The sequence below is a fragment of the Chiloscyllium plagiosum genome, chromosome 21 (genome assembly GCF_004010195.1).
Source record: "Chiloscyllium plagiosum isolate BGI_BamShark_2017 chromosome 21, ASM401019v2, whole genome shotgun sequence".
Taxonomy (NCBI): Eukaryota; Metazoa; Chordata; class Chondrichthyes; order Orectolobiformes; family Hemiscylliidae; genus Chiloscyllium; species Chiloscyllium plagiosum.
The window spans coordinates 13,206,817-13,217,023 of NC_057730.1; positions in this window are offsets into that span (position 1 = coordinate 13,206,817).

Sequence of the window (10,207 nt, forward strand, 5' to 3'; positions counted from 1 at the left end):
GTCACTTCAATACGACTGATGTCGTCCCATTTCCATGCTGTTGTAAATCTGAAATAAAAGTGGCTCCACAGCACCAAGATTTATACAATCGGAAATCAGCACTGTCCTCTCGATTATTGGACTTTCCCCAAAACAAGGACTGGAAGATCTGAGTGCTGTCATGCATCAATAATACGTCAACTTTATGATAGGAGCAAGCCATGAACATTCTTCCTCAATTACTTTGAGATGAAGGCACTGGCCATTAAATTGGCCATGACTAGGTTTGTATTCCTTCGAGTACTGAAGATTAAAGGATGATTTGAGCTATTTAAGATGATTAAAGGGGTTGATAGGTTTGATATTTCCTCTGGAGAGGGCGGCTCAGAACAAACGGCTGCAACCTTAAAATTAGCCCTTTCATGGGGGGATGGCAAGAAGCACTTCTTTGTAAAACAGGGGAAATCGGGAACTGTCTTGCTCCAAACACCGATGAGGCTGGAGGCTGATGGAAAATTTCAAAACTAAGATTGATAGATTTTTGTTGAGTTAAGGGTGAATCAGAATTTGAATCCAGTGTGGGCAAATCGAGTGAAAATATTACCCAGCTACCATCGAACCGAATGACAGAATAGACTCAAGGGACTGAATGGCTATCTCCCTATGTTTTTGCTTTCTTAAATTCCTTGCAGACGCTCTGACACCATCAGAATTGCTTCATATAGGAACTGGCTAAGAGCCAAGTCGACTCCAGTGGTTTTGGGCTGCTATTTGATCTCGTCGGGTCACAGTGCAGAAAGAGGACACTTTCTGAGATTCCTATTCCTGCTCATTATTCAGCAGCACCTGCTAAAGGTGATAGTGCATTGACACTGAGTGACAGTCAGAGGCAGACGTACCTGTGATAACTTCTATCATCCAAAACAGATTGCCAACATGCTCCGTCACAACCTGTCTTAGAATAACACTGACTTGCTCAAGGTACTGGTGGTGATTATTACCCACTGTATCATATTCCAGCACTGGGCTACTGAGGAGGATGAAATATAAGGAAAATAAAACTTTGACCTAACCTGATATTCCTGTCAATCTAACTATTGGTCCATGTCTGACCGCTGTCGGAATAGTCACTTGGTTGCAACTTTGATGCCTGGATGAAGTGAACTACATGGATTGAGAGTTCCAGTGTCACTCTGCATACACAGGTGTGCGTGCATATAGTGTGGAGGTGCTTTGGGTGTCAGAGGTTACTGGAACTGGAGGTAAATGGAAACCACCAGGCTTAAATAATATGATAGTTTTAATGCCACTTCATTCACACACTGTAAAGAAAGAAAGGTAGAAAACCTCACATTTATGTATCAGGTGTCACAGAATGTTTGAAAATGCTTTAGAGCCCATTTAATATGAGGGAAGTGCAGTCACTGTTATAATGTGGGAAAAATGGCAGCCAATTTCAACACAGTACAACCAGATAATCTGTTTTAATGACAGTGGTTGATGGGAAAACATTAGTCAAGGCACCAAGTGAAGTTTACGCTATGTGCCAGGAATCCTTTACATATAACTGTGAGTTAGTTTACTATCTCATCCGAAAGTCAGCACCTTGCTACCAACACTACAGCACCCCCTCAGCACTGCACTGAAGTGTCAAACTCAATTACTTGCTCAAACCATTGGAGTGGAACTTTAACACACAAGCAATTGGCCCAGGTACAAGAGTGTTGTCAGGAACACACACATAAAATTACTTTAGTGATATAACTCATTCTCCAATTCCTTAATCATTGTGACTTTGAACTATCTACACCCAGTATGGGATATCCCCAGTTTGACCACAAGAAGCCATTTTAATAAACCACAAATTGCCTGATATGGCAAATATCACATTTGTGCTGTTCTGAAATGCATTTGAAGAGTGGTTGGTAAAGGGGAACTTTATGCTCTATAAAAGCCATGCAATTTCTGCATTGCATGTATTTGACAACAGTGTGTCCAAAAAATTTCAAAATATACTATTCGTTAGTATTCACCTATCTCATCTTAATGTGCTCAGGAATTTATTCAAGACAAATTTGATATGATTCTGCAACTGATGGCTTTGTCCCTGTTACTGCCAATTGTAGGATTCCATCCAACGTGCTTACAAGGAGTTGTCTTAATCTTCAACAATCAAGGGACCTACTTTGCACTTCAGGAATTGATAGAAGGAATACCAGAGGCCCCTTCTTGCCCCTCACCCACCCCACCACCAGTTGCCTGGTCTTTTGTTCAACAATGAATGGAGCCTGAGTAGCATGACCTGCTGTACCATCATCCAAGACTGATGACAGACGCATAGTACAGTGACAGGCCATAAGGAAAACAAAGAGAGAGATAAAAATGTAAATATAAACATTATGAATTTGGGTTCCACCTTATTCCTGTCTGAAGTGCTGTATGTGAAAAGCCCTTCAGGATGTTTTGACTCACTGCCACGGAGTCTTCAACCCTCTGCTAAGTCAGCAAAAAACTGAAGCAGATTCAAGGCGAGGAGTCAACACGTCTTGAGGGAATTCTGCCCTCAGTGCTTTAAACAGAAGTGTGTGCTTCCCCCAGTGCTCTTAAACAATGGGAGTTGAATTCTCCCCACTTTCCCCTTTGTAACACTCATTCTCCACATTGGTTTTATCTCTGTGTGTGGGTGTGGATTTTCTTTCCCCACTTTTATCTTGGGCACAGCACAAAGTGATTAAGTAGTCAATCCTGAATTCCCACCAACATGTCGATGCTTACAGCTCAGAAGCAAACCACTCGGCCCATCGCATCCACACCAGTCAACGTTGATTTGACTGCACTAATCCCATTTTCCAGCTCTTGGCCCATTGCCCTGAAGGCTATGGTAATACAAGTGAATACCTAAGTACAGCTATTGCTTTTCCTCATTCAAAAGCACATCCCTTTGTGGTAGCTGCTATGAATTGTACCATGGTGATCAACTCTGTGTTAAATAAAATACTTGGAATTCGTAACCTTTCAGAGGTAATTAGTTGTACTACCATCTTGATATTTGTTGAACTTGAGTGTTGGTAACAGGATATAGTTTTAAAATACATCTGTTAATGGTCTATTAAAAACTACTTGAGTGGTATTAAGCAAACACTTTTTAATATATATTTCTGTCTTGATTACCCTGTCTTTCCAGTAGCAGAAATATTTCTGGCAGAATTTCACTACAACCAATTTACTTTAAGAGATCCTGCTGTATTTAAATATCAACAGGATGTATTTCCTTTTTTTAAATGATTGTTTTGTTAAGACAGTGTGGACCCCCTGGTCCTGTCTAAAAGCTTCCACCACAAATCATTGAATTTTCAAAACTAAGAACAGGGAGATGACCCCTTCCCGAACAAAATGTGATTCAGATTTAATTTCTTCCCTTTAGTGCTAACATCGTGGGTTTGGGGAGTAGAGATGAGAAGATTACCAGCAATATATTTTATGATTGCGCGGACAATTCAAAGGCTGTAATTTTTAAAGAGGATAATTTTTAAAGAATGTGCTCTGGTCATGGTCCCCACTGAGTGTTTTTCTTTGAAGGCCAGGAAACTAGAAATGAACCGATCGAGTGAAATGCCCATTTGCCCATTAGTGCACGTACCAGAGTGCAAAGCTGCCTGTAATAAAACACAGACATGGAATCTCCTTGTAATCAACTGTAGATTATTTCTCTGCAAAGCTGCCGTAAATATGTCACAAACACCTTTAATATCCTTCTGTGGCCGTCATACGGCAAGGCAGCCATCTGCTCGCTTGACTAAACAGAACCAAACTCTCAAAAAGTCGTCAGATTATCACATCCCAACTTGACTTAGCCTGACAGTGCCAAAAAAAGGTAGTGAGGCACCTGGCCGTTTTACATCTCTCTTGGTTTCTTTTCACTGTCAGCTATCAGTCAGTTTATAGCATAAGGTTCAAGTACCACTCCATGTGGACAGGACTACTCCAGTGCAGTACTGCAGGGGTGCTGTGCTGTTAAGGGTGCAGTCTTTCAGATGCCAGTTTCAAAGCAAGACCTGCTCACATTCTCAAGGAGATGCACTATGTATGTCCAATATTTATCCTTTAATTAACATCGTAAAAATAGATGACCTAGCCATTATCACAATTGTTGATTGTGGGAGCTCACTGTATACAGATTGCTTGCTGCATTACATCAGTGAGTGCAGTTCAGAAGCATTTCAATAAAGCATTTTGCGTATCTACTGGTCTTGAAATATGGACAATGATATGTAAATCTTTCCTTTATTTCCTCAGAGTGTAGAAAGGGGACTAGAGGCCAGAGTTTCTCCATTACCGAGTGCTCTTTCCTGGAAGGTGGATGCCTGTGGACAGATTTACATTTACCCCACACCATTCATAGGCTTAGCACATAGCAAAGCATTTAACAGCTAATAAAATAAGAGTGAAGTGTAGTTACTGTTGTTACACAGAAAATCTAACAGTCAATTTATAGACATCAATGTCCAGCAAACAGCATCTGACAATGGCCAGATAATGTGTTTTCAGGTGCTGGCTGAGTGGTAGATATTGGCAGAGCCCTCACCACTGCTCCTCATCAACATTATGCCACAAGGTGTTCTCACATCCACCTGATAGGGCAAATTGAGTCTCAGGTTAATCTCTCATCTGAAAGACAGCCCTTCTGATAATTCAGCACTCACCTCAATATCGGAAGGTGTGCTTTCATTTATCTTTGAATATGATAGGAATCCCCAGGCTTGTGACATGGTTCTGAGGAAGGGTCACTGGACCCAATACATTAATTCTGATTTCTCTGCATGCAGTTGCTGCTGGACCTGCTGAGCTTTTCCAGCAATTTCTGATTTCCAGCATCCGCAGTTCTTCGGGCTTTTCTTATGACTCAGAGGTAGCATTCCCTTCCCATGCCTCTAACCCACTCACCTATGACTGATAAGACCCACAGTTAAATATTCTACCAAAGTCACAGTTTGAGTTCATACTGGTATTACTCAGGCAGTGCAGGATGGGATCTCAATCCAGAAAATAACAGCATTTTTGACAATGACGGTCAATAAAGGAACTAAGACTGGCAAAAAAGAGTAGGATTTTTAACAATAACACTTCATCATTTTTCCCACAATTATTGAGGGATGGACAGTAATCTTTATCCACCCACACTAAAAATCATACATTGACACAACAAGTACCTATACAAAGCATGCCCAGAGATTATTTACCACATGCAACCTCACTAATAACGGACTCTGACTGAAAACAGTAGAGCTGGAAAGCTGGTATATTTTATGCTACAAATGTATAAAATTAGCCATCCTGCTTGATAAATAATCAATTGATTTTGGGTCTGTAATCAGACTTATTTTCCAACATTGACAAACTGCTCAAGTTTTCCTCTCAAACTTCATGACATCATCCGAATCATGCAACAATATCAATTACTGTATATATTACCCTGCAATTTTATATGACAATTGGCTTGACATCACAGGATTTGAAAACCCCAGTCTATTTCCTAATCATTGATTCAACAAAAATGCATCTTATCAGGTGTCAACCTTAGCTCAGTGGCAATGTTCTTGCCACTGAGTCAGAAGGTCATGGATTTAACCCACACTCCAGAGACTTAACCATGTAATTTAGACTGAGACTTCAGTTCAATAATGGGAGAATGTTGCTCTACCAAAAGTTCTGCCTTTTGGACAAGACATCAAATCAAGGCCTCTCTCACTCAATGAAGGTTGCAGTATGGTACTGGAATGGTTATGTTACTGTTCTGGTAATCCACAAGTTTTGATTTATAATCCAGAGCTCAAATTCCACCAGGGAAATTTTGGAATTTAAATGGAGTTTTAAAAAAAAATCTGGAAAGCAAAAGGAACTGGTCTTATTAGAAATGGTCACAAAGGTGATGGATTATCATCAAAACCAAACTGCTTTACTATTGTCCTGACCCAGTCTGGCTTGAATGAGACAACAGTCCCACACAGTATAACTCTTTACTTGATTAAACTGACAGCTCATGAATAAGATTGCTCAGGGATACCCACATTCTGACAATGAATTTTTTTAATTTAAATCTGAAGATTCCAATGGCACTATTCCAGCAGATGAGTAATATTTGTGTCCTGGCCAATACTTATCCCTAAACCACTTACCGACAGTAGATAATTGTGTCGTTTGTCATATTGCTGCTTGGGTGAGCTTGCTATGTGTAAATTGGTTGCCACCTTTCCTACACTGCGATGGTATTAACTGCACTTAAAGAAATCTGAGGTGCTGAAAGGTACTGCAATTTTTATGTCACATTTTTCAGTTTTAAAGCATAATCTTACAGTTTATGAGGTCAAAGAATGCCAAGTATACTTTACTGAATTTTTATTGTGCTGTTGTTAAACTTATTTTCTTAGTGACGGCTACTACGACTCCAAACTTTGAATGTAGATCCATCAGCTTTGGTCTTTACTTGTGCTGGCAGGATTAAAATTTCCACAAGGTGGTGGCCTCAGGTGGATTAAAGCTGTGTCAGCTTTTGTCTTAAACATGGAACTAAAACAATGAAGCAGAAACCTCTGTACACTGCAAGATTACAAGAGAACTATGACATCTTACCCCATTATATTTACTTGTGCAATTTACCAGTCTTTGGGTCAACCCTGACATAAACCTCTGCTCTGTGTGGCTCAACTGCCCTGCTGCTCCTGAAACTCTGGTGCAGGCATGATACATAGTCTCAGGGCATTCTATGTTCTGTACACTCAAAACTTCTTTAAGTGTTTGACATGCTTCATGTGGATTCCAATGTGGGGCAGGTTGGAGGGGGGTGTCAATTGAATCAAACCAAGGGGCAAAACATAGGGACTTTTAAAAATCGACGGTAACAATGGCTGCTGGGAAGCAATGATTAGTCAGGAATTAATTCCATTAAACATACGGTCTCTATGTAGCATGAAGTATCAATAGCCATCACATAAAATAAGCAACATTTTTTTCTCATTACCCAACAGTTTTAGAATTGCAGTTAATAAATACTGACAGGAAAAAGGGGTGTGATTGCATAATTGCTTTTTATTTTTAAAACGTTCAAACAATTCACTCTAATTTTACATTCTTGTTGCATTTCATTTCGATCCCATTTTCCTTTGCTGCTTTTCTTTCCCTGTGAAGAAGCATTTGCAAAGTTTCTGTTGTCCTCACCTTTGCTTAATAGGCGTTTGATGATTAAATCATTCAAATAGCGTGTGTAACCCCGTATAATATTTTCTTTATATCAAAGTTTGCCTCTTAGTTTCGTAATTTAACTTCCTAATAATCAGTGTGAGAACTTTATAGAAAATCAATTTGGCTGATGTAGTATGATTGCAAACGCGATTTTTTTTTTGCTGTTAACTGCAAATGACTTTCTATGCAGTATGGGTTAATTTGGTCCAAATAACCCTCAGTGCGTGCAAAACCTCCTTCGAGCTAAGACAGAACTACAATCAAACCATCCACGCACATAGCAGGGTTGGCTGGTATTGTACACAGACCCCGCTTTCATAAGCTAAATCCCATTTGGATGCTGAAGTATTTGCTCATATTAAATTTCACGTAAGTGATATTGCAAGATCCTATGACATTCACATCCCTCGGGGGACCCCTTCAATCACCTCCCCCCAGCCTGTTCAACACAACCATTTTGTTTATACATGACTGCCCTTGCATAAAAAATGCTGAATGGAGCTTTTTTCCCCCTCTCCTTTTATTGACTGCTTCGCTTATTTGCATAAATGCAATTAAATCATTTCCACTGTCCCCTTTCTGAGCAGAATGCAGCATTTATTGAAACGTGAAAGTAAGGGAAAAAAAACAAACCAAGCTTTTAACGTGCATTTGATGTGCTTTAGAAAACTCATTTAGGCTGGAGCGGCAGCTTCTGTGATTAGCATTAACCTTACTGTGGTGACGGTTATTACCAAAGGAGGTTAGAGAGGGTGTCGTGGGTTAAGTTGTGTTCACACCGACAGTGTCATACTGGCGACTTAACTTGGGCTTCAATCACTTTGGCTGAGAGGAGGTCGAGAACTCGATTATCTTTTAACTGTTCGTGACTTTTCTGATCCGGCTGCTATCTATGGGTATCTGAGTTTATGTGTGTATGTGTCAGTGAGTGTGTGCTTGTATGTGTTTGTGAATCTGTGTTGAGACCGTGTGCGTGTGTGGATAGATGTGTGTGTGTGGGTGAATGGATCTGTATGTGAATGTCTATCTGTGTGTGGGGGTCTGTGTATAGTGGGTGGATATGTATGTGTGTGGGTATGGGTGTGCGTCTGTGTGTGATTGGGACTGTATCTGTGAGTGTGTGTGGTTGCGCTTGTGGCTATGGGTGTGTATGTGTATATCTGTGTGGGGGGGGTCTGTGAATCTGTGTGTGATTGGGAGTGTATCTGAGTCTGTGTGCACACTTACTCAGGTGATCTTGGAGTTACTTAAGTGAAGCCACCAATTTTGGGGACCCAGATATCCCCATCACCTCCTCCAGTAATTTTGTTCCTTGCTGAAGTTCTGTCGGGTTCTCTCTCTAGCCTCAACCCTCGTCCCGTTGCGTCTCGTGTTAAGGCCAGTTTTGTTCATTCAGATCAAAAATCGATAGAGCTCGGAGGCCAGGTAAAAAAGCAAAAGGACATCGATACCTGGGCAGTGGAGTGAGACTTACAACCAGAAGCCAAATGATTAGGATGATATACAAGCCGGACAATCAATAGTATGTACCATTATTTCGACTTGTATCCATTATATTTTACGCCTGTGCTGTAGTGTTTACCTGGTGCGTATATTTCTTACAGAAGTTAAATACATTATAGGCTGGGGCCAAGCGATAGTGCCTGAAGTTGAAAATACACAAGGGGTAAATGTCCCAAGGGCTCATTCGGGCTCCTGAGAGAGTACCCCCCCACCCAGTGTCAGTGCAGTAACCCCGTCACCCAGTGGCACTAACCAGGCAAACACTGCCCGCTCACCTTGAACCGGGCTCTGTGCCACCTGCGCTACTGGACCAGGGTCTCCAGAGACCTTGAGACCTTTACAGACAGATGTCGCCGCTGGATGTTTTAGGTCTTGCTTGAAGGAACTGAGAAAGTCCCAGGGCTCGCACCTGCAAGGCATTTATCCAATCCGCCCTCTGCGGCTGAGTCACAATCAAAATCGCTTCGAAAATTGATGTGAATCCCAGATTCTATTTCAGGGAGCAGTCGAACAAAACACACGGGGATTGTTTTGTCTACTTTTATGCCAAGTTTTAAAATTAACGAAGAAGTTACGGACGTTTCAAGGGAAGACACTCAGACAACAGTGAGGTCCCCCTGTCCTCACTTTAGGATGACTTTTCACTGAATTGCTTGTATTGGATCCCAGGGAGCTCCGTGTAATGACACACACACACACACACTTCACTCCGTTTTTCTTGCCCTGAAATTGGGCTGCAGTTAATAATCTTAACGAGGCACATTTCCACTGAACCGACGTGTTTTGTTTCAATGCCTTATTGCAGATTGTATTGTGCGGCACTTTCTTCCTCGTCCCTTTTCTGTTGGTAACAATAAAAATGTGCGACTTCCTCCCCAACACTCCTCCCTCCCCACCCCCACCCCCCCCCCCCCCCCCCCCCCCCCCCAACGCGCACACACTTCTTCCCAGCTATTCCACATTCAGCCCACAATAGTAACTGTGTTCAGCTTAGGGATTCCGGGACTGACATTAGCAAGCCGCAGATAGACCCTCCTCGTTTAAGGGAGCAATTCGTAAAAAAAAAGGGCAAAACTGCAGCGTTTCCAGAACTGCAAACACTGCTGATGCTGGAAATGTAGAATAGAAGCTTTTTTTTGGGGGGGGGGGGGAGAAAATGCAAGCATACTAAACAGATCCGATAGTTACAAATAGAGAAATTGCTATTTTTGCCCCCCCCCCCTTTCACTAGGTAGCTGACCTTGGGTCAGAACTGGTTATTGCACTGGTCAGATGTGCACCTCTAACTGAGTTTATTTGTATTACCATTCGTAGTTTTTACAAACTAGTGCAGCCCGAATAAGCCCACGAAATGTCTTTGCGTTACAAGGAAATGCAAACTGAGTGCTGGAGAAACCCAGCAGATCTGGCAGCACCGGGAGGAGAGAAACAGAGACTAACACTAACTCAATTTCCTGCTGAATTGCTCTGTTTTTTTTTTAAATTT